We start from the raw sequence: 20,929 nt of genomic DNA on the forward strand, positions 1-20,929 counted from the left end.
TGAAGAAAATAAAGAAAATCGAAAAAAGGAAAAAAAATAGACCAAAGCGAAGAACCACCAAAGAGAAAACCAAAAGAACCATCAATCAAAACCAACAGAAAAGGCAAAAAAACGTGAAGAACCAAGGGAAAAAGAAAAAACGAAATAGAAAAAAAAAGAGGCGAGCAAACCAGCGAAGTCACTCGATCGAATGAACTCAGCGAAGGACAAAAAACAGACAAAACGGGCCGGGACAGTAGCTACAGTATGGGATAAAAAGCTTCAGCGAGAGTATCTTCTTCCATGGAGAGATTTGTTTTCTTTTGTTCATTTAAAAAAAATATTATAGATACATATATGCCAAAACATAAATTTACTTAAAAAAAATTTAAACCACAAATTAAAAAATATTAATGCAGTGGAAAACATTTGTTAGCATAGCTTGAAAAATGTTTATAGCATTCAAAAAATATCGTTTGTGAGATTATATAAATGTTCACCTGTTTCAAAAAGATGTGCATGGCGTTTTTAAAAATGTTTATACAGTACAAACAAGAATATCCGTGTATTCAAAAAACATATTTCACACTATACAAAAAAGTGAACCTTACATTCTAAAAATATAATGAGTTTGGAAATATATTCATTACATTTAAAAAAAGTTATGAAATGAAAAATAATATTCTCATAGTTTTGTCAAAATGTTTCAGCATGTATTAAAAAATGTTTAATACATATGCAAAAATCTTCATAACATGTATTTAAGAAAAAGAAACGTTAATCATGTATTTGAAAGCTGTTCAATGTGTATAAAAAATTGTTTCAGATGTACATGAAAAATGTATAATGTGCATTGAAAAACTAGACATGCACAAATAGAAAAAACAGAAGAAAATCAAAGAAAAACCAGAAATCCAATGGAAAACCAATAGGAAAACATATACAAATGAAAGAAGAAGAAAAATACACAGAAGGTACTAAAATCGGTCCGAACTGGTTCGCAACTTTCCTAAAACCGCTTGGATCTACAGCGTTAGACCAGCCTGTCTAGTGGAGCGCCAGAGGATAGACCAAAGGATCTCTCGCAATATTATGCAAGAAATAATGCGCATTAGCTTTAACCAAAATCCCTCGCAATTTTTGCTGGTGAGATGGGTGTGGGCAAAGAAAGTCTGATTTCATCAGATGGGCAAAGAAGAGTCCAAAACAGGGGAAATACCCTTTTGATTCCTAGGTGTATATACACCTCATATGGAAATAATAATAACAATTTAAAAGACAGTCAGAAAAGTTTGGAAGTTTTTTGACAATAAATTTGGCTTTCTTTTGCACTTGTATATAAATTCATATGAATAGAAAACTAGCATTGACTTCAAAAATATATATTTTATTTGCTATCATAGGTCACTATTAACACTCTTTTGACCAAATTTTTTGTCTTTTTGAAATGAAGTCGAAATATTTTTCCTTTTTGTGGAAATTTTTTACCAGTACAATGGAGGGTCAAGTTTATTTCAAAAATATTTTCAGAATTTATTAACATCACATTTAATTACTAAATTATTTTTCAATATAATGGAAGCTCAAATTTATTTTAAAACCGCTTGCATACCTGTGTATACACCCCTAGACCAAAACTTCCTGTCCCCAAAATTGGGCTTAGGATCGCCTCGTAGGGGGATGTTTTGGGCAATGGGACTAATTGCGAAATGAATCCAAATTCCAATCTTCTGTAACGCTAACGAAGGGCAATCTCTACCCGTAACCGTATAGGCATTTGCCGCTGGTCACCGTCACACTGCAGCCACCGCCACCCATGGCAATGGCGTCGCCGCATCCGCTGGCCGGCGACATGTTTTTCCTCCCTCCCCCATCGCAGGCCACGAAAAAATAGCCAAAAAAGTTTGGAAGTTTTTTCACAATAAATTTCACAAAAGAGTGTTAATAGCCACACCCTTCCCACGCCCCCCTCGAGCTGCAGCCATGGCCTCTACGAGTTCAGTCACCCTCTTCTCTCTGTTTGTTGTAGCTGGATCTGGGAGCATGTGGTCATAGGATTTGATGTGGAAGCATGTGGTAGGGTTGATTCGTGCGGTTCGTGTGCTATGCTTACTATCAATGCGGTAGATTGTGATAGTGATGAACACAATGGATTCATAGCTAGATGTCATGTATGCTCCTCCTTTCATAGATCGTCCGGCATATTGTGTGGTATGCTTACTGTCAATGCATGCTACGATTGTAGGACATGACCATGCAGACCCAAGATCTTAGTCAGGCCCTTGTCCTGTCCGATAGCCAGTACGATGCGTCCTATGTCGAGGAGTCCCAGCCCCCCTCGATGAGCAGATGCCTCCTGATTCAAATGTATTCGAGGTATTACCCGCCAGTTCTCTTTTTGTGCCAGTTGTGCTTGTTGAGCCAACTGTTGCTGCCGTCGTTGCAATGACGGCAACCAAAAAGGCAAAGAAGGATGGTAGAGGGAACAATATGAAGTGGCAAACGTTATGTCCACCTTCGTGCTGAACAAGTTGTGTGAGCTCATCTCTAGTGGGGTGAGGACTGACAAGGGCTTCAAGGAGGTGCACTTGAACACCGTTGCGAAGCACCTGTTCGTGTTCTGTGGAGGTGACTGCCACCTAGGTGTACAACCATCTCACGAAATGGAGAGCTCAATGGATCTAAGTGTCCAAGCTCAGAGACCTTAGCGGTGCCTCATGGGATCAGAACACTTGCTCAATCATTCTGGAGGCAGAGCACTACACCGACCATGTTGCGGTTAGCTCACTGCCCCCTTGTTTTTCACACTGACTACCATTGACTACTCGCAATTAACAACACTTGTGATTCTTTCTTGGGACCATCCCAAAGATGCCGAGTTCCTCAACACACCCATCCATAACTACAACCACATGCAACACATCTTCTTCTTTGGGCTGGCAACCGGCAAGCATGCCATGGGCTCCGTTGAGCCTCTCGGTTCTCCAATGCATGAGTTCCCAGGCACCCCAGATGTACATGTCGTCATTGATGGCCCTACCATTTGAGCATGTCCTTGTGGTCGATAGGAAGAGGAAGATGGGCGGCCTGATGGAGGAGGAGACCAGTGTCTTCACCAACATGACTGAGGCTGTGAAGGAGGTGGAAACTGCCATTAGGGAGAGCAAGTCCGTTGACGTCCACCCTGACATGTACATCGTCATCATGGAGCAAGGTGGCTTCAGCAATGAGGCTCCCATGGCAGCTCTGATTCACCTGTTGGACAACAAGGCCCAGGGTGTTCGGTTTGTTGCCATGGCAGACACCCACATGGTGCTCTGACTCAGGAGCTATCTGGGCAAGCACTACTACTTGATCTTGCTACTGGTTACCGCGTGCATGATTCTCCACGATGATGGTGAGGGCGACAAGGACGACGATGACGATGACGACGTATATTTGATACGTCTCCGTTGTATCTATAATTTTTGATTGTTTCATGCCAATATTCTACAATTTTCATATACTTTTGGCAACATTTTATATTATTTTTGGGACTAACATATTGATCCAGTGCCGTGTGTCAGTTCCTATTTGTTACATATTTTTTGTTTCGCAGAATATCCATACCAAACGAAGTCCAAACGCGATAAAAATTTATGGGGATTTATTTTGGAATATTTGTGATGTTTGGGAAAAAGAATTAACGCGAGACGATGCCCAAGGGGCCCACAAGCTTGAGGGCGCCCCCCCTATGTAGGGTAGAACCCCAATCGCCCGATCTTTCACGGAAGGAGCGGATCCCGCGATGAACACGAAGAACATGAGGGAAAACATGAGGGGAAACACGAGAGGAAACACGAGAAAATCACTAAACCAACAAGAAATAGTCACACATATGCTAGATCCTCGAGTACATAAGAGATCACACGATCCACGGTCAACTAGGGACGGTACAAAGGTAGCTGGTCTTCTCCGAGGAGGTCTTGATGTTCTTCTCTGCAAGGAGGTCTTGAATCCAAAGGGATCTTCTCCGAAGAGGTGCCACGGTCTCTCTCGTGGAGTAGATCCGATGTGGATGAGCAATGCTCTATCTCTAATATGAGCTAAACCAATGCTAACCCTAAAACATAGGTAGGAGGAGAGTATATATAGTCTAGGTGGGCGAAGGGGTACACGGGCCTTGGCCCTTACATTGTGCAGACAGGGGAGGCTGGACGTCTGGGCGTCGGGCCGGATGTCCGGGCTGGAGGCGCTGGCCTGGCTGCTCTCTGGTTCGGTGGTGTCCGGATATCCGAGCTTGAGGCCAGATTTCCGGACCGGGCCAGATGTCTGGGCTGGGGCCGGTTGTCCGGGGCCTGTAGATGCTCGACGACTAGATGCTGCTGTAGTCGAAGTCTCTAGCGGCCGGATGATCATGTAGTTTAGCCTACGGGTCTGCAACATGCAGATCCGTATGTATTTTGCAAATTTATATGTCTACCATGCTCTGCACGGATCTACTCTAGCTAATTGCTCCCACTTTCAATATGTATCCAGATCGAGACTTAGAGTCATCTAGATCGATGTAAAAAGCTTGCATCGACGTAACTCTTTACGGCGAACTCTTTTATCACCTCCATAACCGAGAAATGTTTCCTTAGTCCTCTAAGGATAATTTTGACTGCTGTCCGGCGATCTACTCCTAGATCACTATTGTACTCCCTTGCCAGAAAATGCTAAGGTATACAATAGGACTGGTAAACAGCATAGCATACTTTATAGAACCTATGACTAAGGCATAGGGAATGACTTTTCATTCTCTTTCTATTTTCTGCCGTGGTCGGGTTTTGAGTCTTTACTCAACTTCACACCTTGCAACACATGCAAGAACTCCTTCTTTGACTGTTCCATTTTGAACTATTTCAAAATCTTGTCAAGGTATGTACTCATTGAAAAAACTTATCAAGCGTCTTGATCTATCTCTATAGATCTTGATGCTCAATGTGTAAGCAGCTTCATTGAGGTCTTTCTTTGAAAAACTCTTTTCAAACACTCCTTTATGCTTTCCAGAAAATTGTACATTATTTCTGATCAACAATATGTCATTCACATATACTTATCAGAAATGCTGTAGTGCTCCCACTCACTTTCTTGTAAATACAGGCTTCACCGCAAGTCTGTATAAAACCATATGCTTTGATCATTTTATCAAAGCATATATTCCAACTCCGAGATGCTTGCACCCATCCATAGATGGATCGCTAGAGCTTGCTCACTTTGTTAGCACCTTTAGGATCGACAAAACCTTCTGGTTGCATCATATATAACTCTTCTTTAAGAAATCCATTAAGGAATACAGTTTTGACATCCATTTGCCAGATTTCATAGAATGCGGTGACTGCTAACATGATTTGGACAGACTTTTAAACATCGATACGAGTGAGAAAATTTCATCGTAGTCAACACCTTGAACTTGTCGAAAACATTTTTTGAAAATTCAAGCTTTGTAGATAGTAACACCACTATCAGCGTCCGTCTTCCTCTTGAAGATCCATTTATTCTTAATAATTCACCGATCATCGGGCAAGTCAATCAAAGTCCATACTTTGTTCTCATACATGGATCCCATCTCAGATTTCATGGTCTCAAACCATTTCGCGGAATCTGGGCTCACATCGCTTCCTCATAGTTCGTAGGTTCGTCATGGTCAATTAACATGACCTCCAGAACAGGATTACCGTACCACTCTGGCGCGGATCTCACTCTGGTTGACCTACGAGGTTCAGTAGTAACTTGATCTGAAGTTACATGATCATCATCATTAGCTTCCTCACTAATTGGTGTAGGAGTGATAGAAACAGATTTCTGCGATGAACTACTTTCCAATAAGGGAGCAGGTACAATTACCTCATCAAGTTCTACTTTCCTCCCACTCACTTCTTTCGAGAAAAACCCCTTCTCTAGAAAGTATCCATTCTCAACAACGAATGTCTTGCCTTCGGATCTGTGATAGAAGGTGTACCCAATAGTCTCCTTTGGGTATCCTATGAAGACACATTTCTCCGATTTTGGGTTTGAGCTTATCAGGATGAAACTTTTTCACATAAGCATCGCAACCCCAAACTTTAAGAAATGACAACTTTGGTTTCCTGCCAAACCACAGTTCATATTGTGTCGTCTCAACGGACTTAGATGGTACCCTTTTTTAACGTGAATGCAGCTGTCTCTAATGCATAACCCCAAAATGATAGTGGTAGATCGGTAAGAGACATCATAGATCGCACCATATCTAATAAAGTGCGGTTACGATGTTCGGACACACCATTACGATGTGGTGTTCTGGGTGGCGTGAGTTGCGAAACTATTCCGCATTGTTTCAAATGAAGACCAAACTCGTAACTCAAATATTTACCTCCACGATCAGATCGTAGAAACTTTATTTTCTTGTTATGATGATTTTCCACTTCACTCTGAAATTATTTGAACTTTTCAAATGTTTCAGACTTGTGCTTCATTAAGTAGATATACTCATATCTGCTCAAATCATCTGTGAAGGTCAGAAAATAATGATACCCGCCATGAGCATTAACACTCATTGGACCGCATACATCGGTATGTATTATTTCCAACAAGTCAGTAGCTCGTTCCATTGTTCCGGAGAACGGAGTTTTAGTCATCTTGCCCAAAAGGCACGGTTCGCAAGCATCAAATGATTCATAACCAAGTGATTCCAAAAGTCCATCTTTATGGAGTTTCTTCATGCGCTTTACACCGATATGACCCAAACGACAGTGCCACAAATAAGTTGCACTATCATTATTAACTTTGCATCTTTTGGCTTCAATATTATGAATATGTGTATCACAACGATCGAGATTCAATAAACCATTTATATTGAGTGTATGACCATAGAAGGTTTTATTCATGTCAATAGAACAACAATTATTCTTTGACTTAAATGAATAACCGTATTGCAATAAACATGATCCAATCATATTCATGCTTAATGCAAACACCAAATAACATTTATTTAGGTTCAACACTAATCCCGAAAGTATAGGGAGTGTGCGATGATGATCATATCAATTTTGGAACCACTTCCAACACACATCATCACTTCACCCTTAACTAGTCTCTATTCATTCTGCAACTCCCGTTTCGAGTTACTAATCTTAGCAACTGAACTAGTATCAAATACCGAGGGGTTTCTATAAACACTAGTAAAGTACACATCAATAACATGTATATCAAATATACCTTTATTCACTTTGCCATCCTTCTTATCCGCCAAATACTTGGGGTAATTCTGCTTCCAGTGACCAGTCCCTTTGAAGTAGAAGCACTTAGTCTCAGGCTTAGGTCTAGACTTGGGCTTCTTCACTTGAGAAGCAACTTGCTTGCCGTTCTTCTTGAAGTTCCCCTTCTTCCCTTTGCCCTTTTCTTGAAACTAGTGGTCTTGTCAACCATCAACACTTGATGCTTTTCTTGATTTCTACCTTCGTTGATTTCTGCATCACGAAGAGCTTGGGAATCGTTTCCGTTATCCCTTGCATATTATAGTTCATCACCAAGTTCTAGTAACTTGGTGATAGTGACTAGAGAACTTTGTCAATTACTATCTTATCTGGAAGATTAACTCCCACTTGATTCAAGCAATTGCAGTACCCCGACAATCTGAGCACATGCTCACTGGTTGAGCTATTCTCCTCCATCTTTGTAGGCAAAGTACTGTCAAAGGTCTCATACCTTTCGACATGGGCATGAGTTTGAAATACTAATTTCAACTCTTGGAACATCTTATATGCTCCGTGGCATTCAAAACATTTTTGAAGTCCCGGTTCTAAGCTGTGAAGCATGGTGCACTAAACTATCAAGTAGTCATCATACCCAGCTTTGCCAAACGTTCATAACGTCTGCATATGCTCCTGCAATAGGTCCGTCACCTAGAGGTGCATTAAGGACATAATATTTCTGTGCAGCAATGAGGATAATCCTCAGATCACGGATCCAATCCGCATCATTGATACTAACACCTTTCAATTTATTTTTCTCTAGGAACATATCAAAAATAAACGGGGAAGCTATGTGCGAGCTATTGATCTACAACATAGATATGCAAATACTATCAGGACTAAGTTCATGATAAATGTAAGTTCAATTAATCATATTACTTAAGAACTCCCACTTAGATAGACATCCCTCTAGTAATCTAAATGATCACGTGATCCAAATCAACTAAACCATGTCCGATCATCACGTGAGATGGAGTAGTTTTCAATGGTGAACATCACTATGTTGATCATATCTACTATATAATTCATGCTCGACCTTTCGATCTCCAGTGTTCCGAGGCCATATCTGCATATGCTAGGCTCGTCAAGTTTAACCCGAGTATTCCGCATGTGCAAAACTGGCTTGCACCCGTTGTAGATGAACGTAGAGCTTATCACACCCGATCATCACGCGGTGTCTCGGCACGACGAACTTTGGCAACGATGCATACTCAAGGAGAACACTTTTACCTTGAAATTTAGTGAGAGATCATCTTATAATGCTACCATCAAACAAAGCAAAATAAGATGCATAAAGGATAAATATCACATGCAATCAAAATATGTGACATGATATGGCCATGATCATCTTGCACCTTTGATCGCCATCTCCAAAGTACCGTCATGATCTCCGTCATCACCGGCATGACACCATGATCTTCATCATCTTGATCTCCATCAATGTGTCATCATATGGTCGTCTCGCCAATTATTTCTTTTGCAACTATTGCTACCGCATAGCGATAAAGTAAAGCAATTATATGGCGCTTGCATCTTATGCAATGAAGAGACAACCATAAGGCTCCTGCCAGTTGCTGATTATTTTAACAAAACATGATCATCTCATACAACAATTTATATCTCATCACGTCTTGACCATATCACATCACAACATGCCCTGCAAAAACAAGTTATACGTCCTCTACTCTGTTGTTGCAAGTTTTACATGGCTGCTACGGGCTGAGCAAGAACCGTTCTTACCTATGCATCGAAACCACAATGATAGTTCGTCAAGTTAATGCTGTTTTAACCTTCTCAAGGACCGGGCGTAGCCACACTCGGTTCAACTAAAGTTGGAGAAACTGACACCGCCAGCCACTTGTGTGCAAAGCACGTCGGTAGAACCAGTCTCGCGTAAGCGAACGTGTAATGTCGGTCCGGTCCGCTTCATCCAACAATACCGCCGAACCAAAGTATGACATGCTGGTAAGCAGTATGACTTGTATCACCCACAACTCACTTGTGTTCTACTCGTGCATATAACATCAACGCATAAAACCTGTCTCTGATACCACTGTTGGGGAACGTAGTAATTTCAAAATAATTCCTACGCACATGCAAGATCATGGTGATGCATAGCAACGAGAGGGGAGAGTGTGTCCACGTACCCTTGTAGACCGAAAGCATAAGCGTTAGCACAACGCGGTTGATGTAGTCGTATGTCTTCACGATCCGACCGATCAAGTACCGAACGATCGACACCTCTGAGTTCTGCACACGTTCAACTCGATGACGTCCCTCAAACTCCGATCTAGCCGAGCTTTGAGGGAGAGTTCCGTCAGCACGACGGCGTGGTGATGATGTTGATGTTCTACCGTTGCAGGGCTTCGCCTAAGCACCGCTACGATATTATCGAGGTGGACTATGGTGGAGAGAGGCACCGCACACGGCTAAAAGATCCAAGAGATCAATTGTTGTGTCTATGGGGTGCCCCCTGGCCACGTATATAAAGGAGTGGAGGAGGGGGAGAGGGCCGGCCCCTATGGCGCTCCCTGGAGGAGTCCTACTCCCACCGGGAGTAGGATTCCTCCCCTTCCAAGTAGTAGGAGTAGGAGACAAGGAAGGGAAAGAGGGAAGAGAAGGAAGGAGGGGGTGTCGCCCCTCCCCCTAGTCCAATTCAGACTAGTCATTAGGGGGGGGGGCCTGCCTCTCTCTCTCCCCTAAAGCCCAATAAGTCCCATATACTTCTTCCACCGCATTCCCGTAACTCCTTGGTACTTCGAAAAATACCTGAACCACTCGGAACCTTTCCGATGTCGGAATATAGTCGTCAATATATCGATCTTTACGTCTCGACCATTTAGAGACTCCTTGTCATGTCCCCGATCTCATCCGGGACTCTGAACTACCTTCGGTACATCAAAACACATAAACTCATAATATAACCGTCATCAAACTTTAAGCGTGCGGACCCTACGGGTTCGAGAACTATGTAGACATGACCGAGACACATCTCCGGTCAATAACCAATAGCGGAACCTGGATGCTCATATTGGCTCCTAGATATTCTACGAAGATCTTTATCGGTCAAACCGCATAACAACATATGTTGTTCCCTTTGTCATCGGTATGTTACTTGCCCGAGATTCGATTATCGGTATCTCAATACCTAGTTCAATCTCGTTACCGGCAAGTCTCTTTAATCGTTCCATAATGCATCATGCCGCAACTAACTCATTAGTCACAATGCTTGCAAGGCTTATAGTGATGTGTATTACGGAGAGGGCCCAGAGATACCTCTCCAACAATTGGAGTGACAAATCCTATTCTTGATCTATGCCAACTCAACAAGCACCATCGGAGACACCTGTAGAGAACCTTTATAATCACCCAGTTACGTTGTGACGTTTGGTAGCACAGAAAGTGTTCCTCCGATACTCGGGAGTTGCATAATCTCATAGTCATAGGAACATGTATAAGTCATGAAGAAAGCAGTAGCAACAAACTAAATGATCAAGTGCTAATCTAACAGAATGGGTCAAGTCAATCACATCATTATCCTAATTATGTGATCCCGTTAATCAAATGACAACTCATGTCTATGGCTAGGAAACATAACCATCTTTGATCAACGAGCTAGTCAAGTAGAGGCATACTAGTGACACTCTGTTTGTCTATGTATTCACACATGTATCATGTTTCTGGTTAATACAATTCTAGCATGAATAAAAAACATTTATCATGATATAAGGAAATAAATAATAACTTTATTATTGCCTCTAGGGCATATTTCCTTCAGGATGACCGTAGGATGCTCTGCATCATCTCCCCTCCCTTGGGGAAGATCCGACCTCGGATCAAAATCCTCATCACCATGGTAGGGCGAGGGATCTTTGACGTTGAAGATGTCGGTCACTGAGTACTTGTCACGCTGGAGGTCGATCTTGTATGCATTGTTGTTGTAGCATTCAAGCACCTTGAAGGGTCCATCCGCTCGTGGTCGAAGTTTGGACTTGCGTTCGTTTGGGAAGCGGTCCTTGCGAAGGTGTATCCACACAAGATCTCCAATGTTGAATACCATGGGGTGCTTGTTGATGTTGCGCTTGGTCGCAAGTCGTTGTACTTGGTGCTCGATGGTTTGCCTTGTATCTTCATGCACCTTCTTGAGATGGTTCACACGTGCACTTGCATCCATATTGATGCGCTCTTGGAGTGGTAGAGGAAGAATGTCCAATGAGGACAAAGGGTTGAATCCGTAGACGACCTCGAAGGGGGACTTGCTGGTTGTTGAGTGTCTTGCGCAGTTGTAGGCGAACTCGGCGACAGGTAGACACTCCTCCCACTCCTTGATGTTCTTCTTTATTAGCACTCGAAGTAGAGCGGAGAGTGTGCGGTTGGTCACCTCCGTTTGGCCATCGGTTTGAGGGTGGTAAGCCGTGGAGAAGAGTAGCTTGATTCCGAGCTTGGCGCATGGGGTCTTCCAAAAGTAGCTTAGGAACTTGACATCGCGGACCGAGACAATCGTCTTTGGCACTCCATGTAGACGCAATATTTCCCTACAAAAGAGGTTGGCAACATGTGAAGAATCGTCTATCTTGTTGCAAGGAATGAAATGTGCCATCTTAGAGAAACGGTCCACAACAACAAATACCGAATCCTTTCCATTTCTAGTTCTAGGCAAACCAAGTACAAAATCCATGCTAATATCTTCCCATGGTTGGTATGGAATTGGGAGAGGCATGTAAAGGCCATGGGATTGAGCTTTAGACTTAGCTTTGCGACATGTAGAGCATCGGTTGGTGAAGCGATTGACGTCGCAAAACATCTTGGGCCAATAATAGTTCTTGGAGAGCGTAGCGAAAGTCTTGTCGCGTCCAAAATGTCCCATTAGTCCTCCTCCATGAGATTCCTGCAAAAGCAACAAACGAAGAGAAGACTCGGGGATGCAAAGTTTGTTAGCTCTCATAAGATACCCATCTTTGATGTAATAGCGTTCCCAAAAGGTATGCTTCAAACATTTGTCATAAGGAATAGCAAAAGTAGGATCATGCTCATACAAGTCTTTTATGTGCTCAAAGCCAATGACATCCAATTCAAGTTGAGTAACAAGCATGCATATGCGGGAAAGAGCGTCCACCACAACATTTTCCTTACCTTTGATGTACTTGATGACATAAGGAAAAGACTCAATGAATTCACTCCATTTAGCATGACGCTTGTTCAACTTGGTTTGACCCTTAAGGTACTGATAACCTACAAGTATAGGGGATCACAACAGTTTTCGAGGGTAGAGTATTCAACCCAAATTTATTGATTCGACACAAGGGGAGCCAAAGAATATTCTCAAGTATTAGCAGCTGAGTTGTCAATTCAACCACACCTGGAAACTTAATATCTGCAGTAGAGTGTTTAGTAGCAAAGTAATATGATAGTAGTGGTAACGGTAGCAAAAGGTAACAGTAGCAAAAGTAATGTTTTTGGTATTTTGTAGTGATGATAGCAATAGCAACGGAAAAGCAAATAAGCGAAGAACAATATATGGAAAGCTCGTAGGCAATGGATCAGTGATGGAGAATTATGCCGGATGCGGTTCATCATGTAACAGTCATAACCTAGGGTGACACAGAACTAGCTCCAGTTCATCAATGTAATGTAGGCATGTATTCCGAATATAGTCATACGTGCTTATGGAAAAGAACTTGCATGACATATTTTGTCCTACCCTCCCGTGGCAGCGGGGTCCTTACGAAAACTAAGGGATATTAAGACCTCCTTTTAATAGAGTACCGGAACAAAGCATTAACACATAGTGAATACATGAACTCCTCAAACTACGGTCATCACCGGTAAGTATCCCGATTATTGTCACTTCGGGGTTAACGGATCATAACACATAATAGGTGACTATAGACTTGCAAGATAGGATCAAGAACTCTCATATATTGATGAAAGCATAATAGGTTTAGATCTGAAATCATGGCACTCGGGCCCTAGTGACAAGCATTAAGCATAGCAAAGTCATAGCAACATCAATCTCAGAACATAGTGGATACTAGGGATCAAACCCTAACAAAACTAACTCGATTACATGATAGATACCATCCAACCCATCACCGCCTAGCAAGCCTATGATTGAATTACTTACGCACGGCGGTGAGCATCATGAAATTGGTGATGGAGGATGGTTGATGATGACGATGGCGATGAATTCCCCTCTCCGGAGCCCCGAACGGACTCTAGATCAGCCCTCCCGAGAGGTTTTAGGGCTTGGCGGCGGCTCCGTATCGTAAAACGCGATGATTCCTTCCCTCTGATTTTTTTCTCCCCGAAAGCAAATATATAGAGTTGGTCTTGAGGTCGGAGGAGCTCCAGGGGGCCCACGAGGTAGGGGGGCACGCCCTAGGGGGGACAGGCGCGCCCCCACCCTCGTGGACAGGTGGTGCCCCCCCAGCCTTCATCTTTTGCAGGTATTTTTTATATTTTCCGAATAGATGTTCCGTGAAGTTTCAGGTCATTCTGAGAACTTTTGTTTCTGCACATAAATAACACATGGTAATTCTGCTGAAAACAACGTCAGTCTGGGTTAGTTCCATTCAAATCATGCAAGTTAGAGTCCAAAACAAGGGAAAAAGTGTTTGGAAAAGTAGATACGTCGGAGACGTATCAGGTACTTGAGCGTTTCATGATCGGTATGAATGTTGAATTCATGAGGGAGAAGATAGTGTTCCCATTCGTGCAAAACTCGCACTAAAGCATATAGCTCTTTTTTTCATAGATGGGGTAATTGAGTTGCGCTCCAGATAGTTTCTCACTAAAGTAAGCTATGGGGCACTTCTCTTGCGTTAACACACCTCCTATGCCATTACTACTAGCATCACAATGAATCTCAAAGGGTTTGTCAAATTTGGGTAAAGCAAGCACGGGAGCATGAGTAAGCAAATTCTTAAGCTCATTGAAAGCGGTATCTTGGGATGGTCCCCAAACAAAAGGCGCATTTTTCTTTCTCAAAGTATGCAAAGGCGAAGCAATGGTGCTAAAATCTTTCACAAAGCGATGATAGAAACCCGCAAGGCCAAGAAAGCTACACACTTGAGGCAAGTTGGTTGGTTGTGGCCAAGTTTTAATAGCATTGATCTTGGATTCATCAACATGAAGACCCTTAGAAGATACAACAAAACCCAATAAAACGAGCTTATCAACGCTAAAAAGGCACTTCTCCATGTTAGCATAGAGACGCTCTTTTCGAAGAGTTTGCAAAACAGTTCGAACATGGGTGACATGATCTTTAAGCGATTTGCTATAAATAAGAATATCATCAAAGTAGACCACAACAAACACACCAATGTAAGGGCGAAAGACATGATTCATAAGACGCATAAAAGTACCCGGTGCTTCCGATAGACCCATAGGCATGACTAACCACTCATACAACCCAAACTGGTTTTGAAAGCGGTTTTCCATTCATCACCCTCGTGTATGAGGATTTGATAGTAACCACTTTTAAGATCAATTTTGGAGAATATAGTGGCACCACTAAGTTCATCAAGCATATCATCAAGGCTTGGAATGGGATACCTATAGCGAACGGTGATAGCATTGATAGGTCTAAAATTGGAGCACATGCGAAAGCTACCATCTCGTTTTGGCACAAGAATGACCGGAACGACACAAGGACTCAAACTTCCACACACATGTCCATGGTCTATGAGATGCTTTACTTGCCTTTGTATTTCTTTGGGTTCTTCGGGGTTGACGCGGTAGGGAGCTTTGTTCAGAATAGGTGCTCCGGGGATGAGGTCGATGCGGTGTTCGATGCCTCATAGTGGAGGTAGTCCCGGAGGTAGCTCGTCGGGGAAAACATCTTGAAATTCCTGCAAAAGAGAAGACAACACTAAAGGTAGAGCGTGAGAGGTGTTAGCTTGTGTTACATTGTCCTTGCACAAAAGGACATAGTGTAGGATACTAGATGGGTTCTCACACACTCCTCTTATCTCACTTTTGGTGGCAAATAGAACTAAGTTCTTCTTGTCGCTCATCGTGGAGGCACTCGATTTGGGCTTGTGGCACTCACTCTCTTTTTGGTGGCTCGCTCTCTCACTATTCTCTCTACGATGGGTGGCTTTCTTGTCGGCGATCAATTGGCTTGGAGACATGGGGCGAAGTACGTACTCCTTTCCTTTCATCTTGAAGATATAGTGGTTCGTTCGGCCGTTGTGGATGACACCTCTATCAAATTGCCATGGGCATCCAAGAAGAAGGTGGCAAATGGTCATTGGAACGACGTCACACTCCAAAGTGTCGTCGTAGGCACCAATTTTGAAGGAGACTTGTACTCGATGCTCGACTTGGATAGTGCCGGAGTCGCTAAGCCATTGCACTTTGTAGGGATGTGGGTGCTTCGTCTTGGGCAATTGGAGCTTGGAGCAAAGTTCTTCACTTGCAAGGTTATGACAACTCCCTCCATCGATGATGACCTTGACGGATCTTCCATTGATGCCGGCCTTGGCATGAAAGATGTGGCATCGTTGGTCTTCTTCTTGGTGATGTTGAAGAGTCAAGACCTTGGAGACAACTAGAGCTGGACTTGAATCTTCATCACAAAAGACTTGTTCTTCTTCATTGTTCACTTGCCGGTGCATGGTGACTTGCTCAAGAGCGTCCATTTCTCCTTCACTCATTGAGTTATAAGTGCCGTCGTCGTTGAGGATCATGGTACGCTTGTTAATGCACTCGTAGGACTTGTGGCCTCGGCCTCCGCATGTGAAGCATTTGAAGGAACTTGTCTTAACAGTCTCATCGGTGGGGGTTGATGATGATGAAGCTCTCGGCTTGAAGTTGCTTGTAGTAGGATGACTTGGAGTAGTCGAAGTTTTCTTGGAACTCGATTTGTCGATGTTGGTTGTAGAAGGCTTGGTAGATGGTGTAGAAGCTTGGGTGTTGGAGAAGCCGTATGACTTGGATGCGAACTTGGCATACTTGTAATCGTCTTGCACTTGACGTTCCGCTTTGGTAGCTTGATGCACTATCTCGATCACGTTCGAGTATGGTTGGAAGTCGGCGATCTTCTTGATAGGATGGATGAGTCCATTCAAGAAACATGCCATTGTTTGCTCGTCATCTTCCATGACATTGGCTCTTATCATGGCAATCTCCTCTCCTTGTAGTACTCTTCAACACTCTTGGTTCCTTGCTTGAGTAGTTGGAGTTTCTTGAAGAGGTCACGGTTGTAGTAGGTAGGCACAAAGCGTGCTCTCATGACATCTTTCATATACTTTTGGCAACATTTTATATTATTTTTGGGACTAACATATTGATCCAGTGCCGTGTGTCAGTTCCTATTTGTTACATATTTTTTGTTTCGCAGAATATCCATACCAAACGAAGTCCAAACGCGATAAAAATTTATGGGGATTTATTTTGGAATATTTGTGATGTTTGGGAAAAAGAATTAACGCGAGACGATGCCCAAGGGGCCCACAAGCTTGAGGGCGCCCCCCCTATGTAGGGTAGAACCCCAATCGCCCGATCTTTCACGGAAGGAGCGGATCCTGCGATGAACACGAAGAACATGAGGGAAAACATGAGGGGAAACACGAGAGGAAACACGAGAAAATCACTAAACCAACAAGAAATAGTCACACATATGCTAGATCCTCGAGTACATAAGAGATCACACGATCCACGGTCAACTAGGGACGGTACAAAGGTAGCTGGTCTTCTCCGAGGAGGTCTTGATGTTCTTCTCTGCAAGGAGGTCTTGAATCCAAAGGGATCTTCTCCGAAGAGGTGCCACGGTCTCTCTCGTGGAGTAGATCCGATGTGGATGAGCAATGCTCTATCTCTAATATGAGCTAAACCAATGCTAACCCTAAAACATAGGTAGGAGGAGAGTATATATAGTCTAGGTGGGCGAAGGGGTACACGGGCCTTGGCCCTTACATTGTGCAGACAGGGGAGGCCGGACGTCTGGGCGTCGGGCCGGATGTCCGGGCTGGAGGCGCTGGCCTGGCTGCTCTCTGGTTCGGTGGTGTCCGGATATCCGAGCTTGAGGCCAGATTTCCGGACCGGGCCAGATGTCTGGGCTGGGGCCGGTTGTCCGGGGCCTGTAGATGCTCGGCGACTAGATGCTGCTGTAGTCGAAGTCTCCAGCGGCCGGATGATCATGTAGTTTAGCCTACGGGTCTGCAACATGCAGATCCGTATGTATTTTGCAAATTTATATGTCTACCATGCTCTGCACGGATCTACTCTAGCTAATTGCTCCCACTTTCAATATGTATCCAGATCGAGACTTAGAGTCATCTAGATCGATGTAAAAAGCTTGCATCGACGTAACTCTTTACGGCGAACTCTTTTATCACCTCCATAACCGAGAAATGTTTCCTTAGTCCTCTAAGGATAATTTTGACTGCTGTCCGGCGATCTACTCCTAGATCACTATTGTACTCCCTTGCCAGAAAATGCTAAGGTATACAATAGGACTGGTAAACAGCATAGCATACTTTATAGAACCTATGACTAAGGCATAGGGAATGACTTTTCATTCTCTTTCTATTTTCTGCCGTGGTCGGGTTTTGAGTCTTTACTCAACTTCACACCTTGCAACACATGCAAGAACTCCTTCTTTGACTGTTCCATTTTGAACTATTTCAAAATCTTGTCAAGGTATGTACTCATTGAAAAAACTTATCAAGCGTCTTGATCTATCTCTATAGATCTTGATGCTCAATGTGTAAGCAGCTTCATCGAGGTATTTCTTTGAAAAACTCTTTTCAAACACTCCTTTATGCTTTCCAGAAAATTGTACATTATTTCTGATCAACAATATGTCATTCACATATACTTATCAGAAATGCTGTAGTGCTCCCACTCACTTTCTTGTAAATACAGGCTTCACCGCAAGTCTGTATAAAACCATATGCTTTGATCATTTTATCAAAGCATATATTCCAACTCCGAGATGCTTGCACCCATCCATAGATGGATCGCTAGAGCTTGCTCACTTTGTTAGCACCTTTAGGATCGACAAAACCTTCTGGTTGCATCATATATAACTCTTCTTTAAGAAATCCATTAAGGAATACAGTTTTGACATCCATTTGCCAGATTTCATAGAATGCGGTGACTGCTAACATGATTTGGACAGACTTTTAAACATCGATACGAGTGAGAAAATTTCATCGTAGTCAACACCTTGAACTTGTCGAAAACATTTTTTGAAAATTCAAGCTTTGTAGATAGTAACACCACTATCAGCGTCCGTCTTCCTCTTGAAGATCCATTTATTCTTAATAATTCACCGATCATCGGGCAAGTCAATCAAAGTCCATACTTTGTTCTCATACATGGATCCCATCTCAGATTTCATGGTCTCAAACCATTTCGCGGAATCTGGGCTCACATCGCTTCCTCATAGTTCGTAGGTTCGTCATGGTCAATTAACATGACCTCCAGAACAGGATTACCGTACCACTCTGGCGCGGATCTCACTCTGGTTGACCTACGAGGTTCAGTAGTAACTTGATCTGAAGTTACATGATCATCATCATTAGCTTCCTCACTAATTGGTGTAGGAGTGATAGAAACAGATTTCTGCGATGAACTACTTTCCAATAAGGGAGCAGGTACAATTACCTCATCAAGTTCTACTTTCCTCCCACTCACTTCTTTCGAGAAAAACCCCTTCTCTAGAAAGTATCCATTCTCAACAACGAATGTCTTGCCTTCGGATCTGTGATAGAAGGTGTACCCAATAGTCTCCTTTGGGTATCCTATGAAGACACATTTCTCCGATTTTGGGTTTGAGCTTATCAGGATGAAACTTTTTCACATAAGCATCGCAACCCCAAACTTTAAGAAATGACAACTTTGGTTTCCTGCCAAACCACAGTTCATATTGTGTCGTCTCAACGGACTTAGATGGTACCCTTTTTTAACGTGAATGCAGCTGTCTCTAATGCATAACCCCAAAATGATAGTGGTAGATCGGTAAGAGACATCATAGATCGCACCATATCTAATAAAGTGCGGTTACGATGTTCGGACACACCATTACGATGTGGTGTTCTGGGTGGCGTGAGTTGCGAAACTATTCCGCATTGTTTCAAATGAAGACCAAACTCGTAACTCAAATATTTACCTCCACGATCAGATCGTAGAAACTTTATTTTCTTGTTATGATGATTTTCCACTTCACTCTGAAATTATTTGAACTTTTCAAATGTTTCAGACTTGTGCTTCATTAAGTAGATATACTCATATCTGCTCAAATCATCTGTGAAGGTCAGAAAATAATGATACCCGCCATGAGCATTAACACTCATTGGACCGCATACATCGGTATGTATTATTTCCAACAAGTCAGTAGCTCGTTCCATTGTTCCGGAGAACGGAGTTTTAGTCATCTTGCCCAAAAGGCACGGTTCGCAAGCATCAAATGATTCATAACCAAGTGATTCCAAAAGTCCATCTTTATGGAGTTTCTTCATGCGCTTTACACCGATATGACCCAAACGACAGTGCCACAAATAAGTTGCACTATCATTATTAACTTTGCATCTTTTGGCTTCAATATTATGAATATGTGTATCACAACGATCGAGATTCAATAAACCATTTATATTGAGTGTATGACCATAGAAGGTTTTATTCATGTCAATAGAACAACAATTATTCTTTGACTTAAATGAATAACCGTATTGCAATAAACATGATCCAATCATATTCATGCTTAATGCAAACACCAAATAACATTTATTTAGGTTCAACACTAATCCCGAAAGTATAGGGAGTGTGCGATGATGATCATATCAATTTTGGAACCACTTCCAACACACATCATCACTTCACCCTTAACTAGTCTCTATTCATTCTGCAACTCCCGTTTCGAGTTACTAATCTTAGCAACTGAACTAGTATCAAATACCGAGGGGTTTCTATAAACACTAGTAAAGTACACATCAATAACATGTATATCAAATATACCTTTATTCACTTTGCCATCCTTCTTATCCGCCAAATACTTGGGGTAATTCTGCTTCCAGTGACCAGTCCCTTTGAAGTAGAAGCACTTAGTCTCAGGCTTAGGTCTAGACTTGGGCTTCTTCACTTGAGAAGCAACTTGCTTGCCGTTCTTCTTGAAGTTCCCCTTCTTCCCTTTGCCCTTTTCTTGAAACTAGTGGTCTTGTCAACCATCAACACTTGATGCTTTTCTTGATTTCTACCTTCGTTGATTTCTGCATCACGAAGAGCTTGGGAATCGTTTCCGTTATCCCTTGCATATTATAGTTCATCACCAAGTTCTAGTAACTTGGTGATAGTGACTAGAGAACTTTGTCAATTACTATCTTATCTGGAAGATTAACTCCCACTTGATTCAAGCAATTGCAGTACCCCGACAATCTGAGCACATGCTCACTGGTTGAGCTATTCTCCTCCATCTTTGTAGGCAAAGTACTGTCAAAGGTCTCATACCTTTCGACATGGGCATGAGTTTGAAATACTAATTTCAACTCTTGGAACATCTTATATGCTCCGTGGCATTCAAAACATTTTTGAAGTCCCGGTTCTAAGCTGTGAAGCATGGTGCACTAAACTATCAAGTAGTCATCATACCCAGCTTTGCCAAACGTTCATAACGTCTGCATATGCTCCTGCAATAGGTCCGTCACCTAGAGGTGCATTAAGGACATAATATTTCTGTGCAGCAATGAGGATAA

The sequence above is a fragment of the Triticum aestivum genome, chromosome 3A, assembly GCF_018294505.1.
Source record: "Triticum aestivum cultivar Chinese Spring chromosome 3A, IWGSC CS RefSeq v2.1, whole genome shotgun sequence".
NCBI classification, from domain to species: domain Eukaryota; kingdom Viridiplantae; phylum Streptophyta; class Magnoliopsida; order Poales; family Poaceae; genus Triticum; species Triticum aestivum.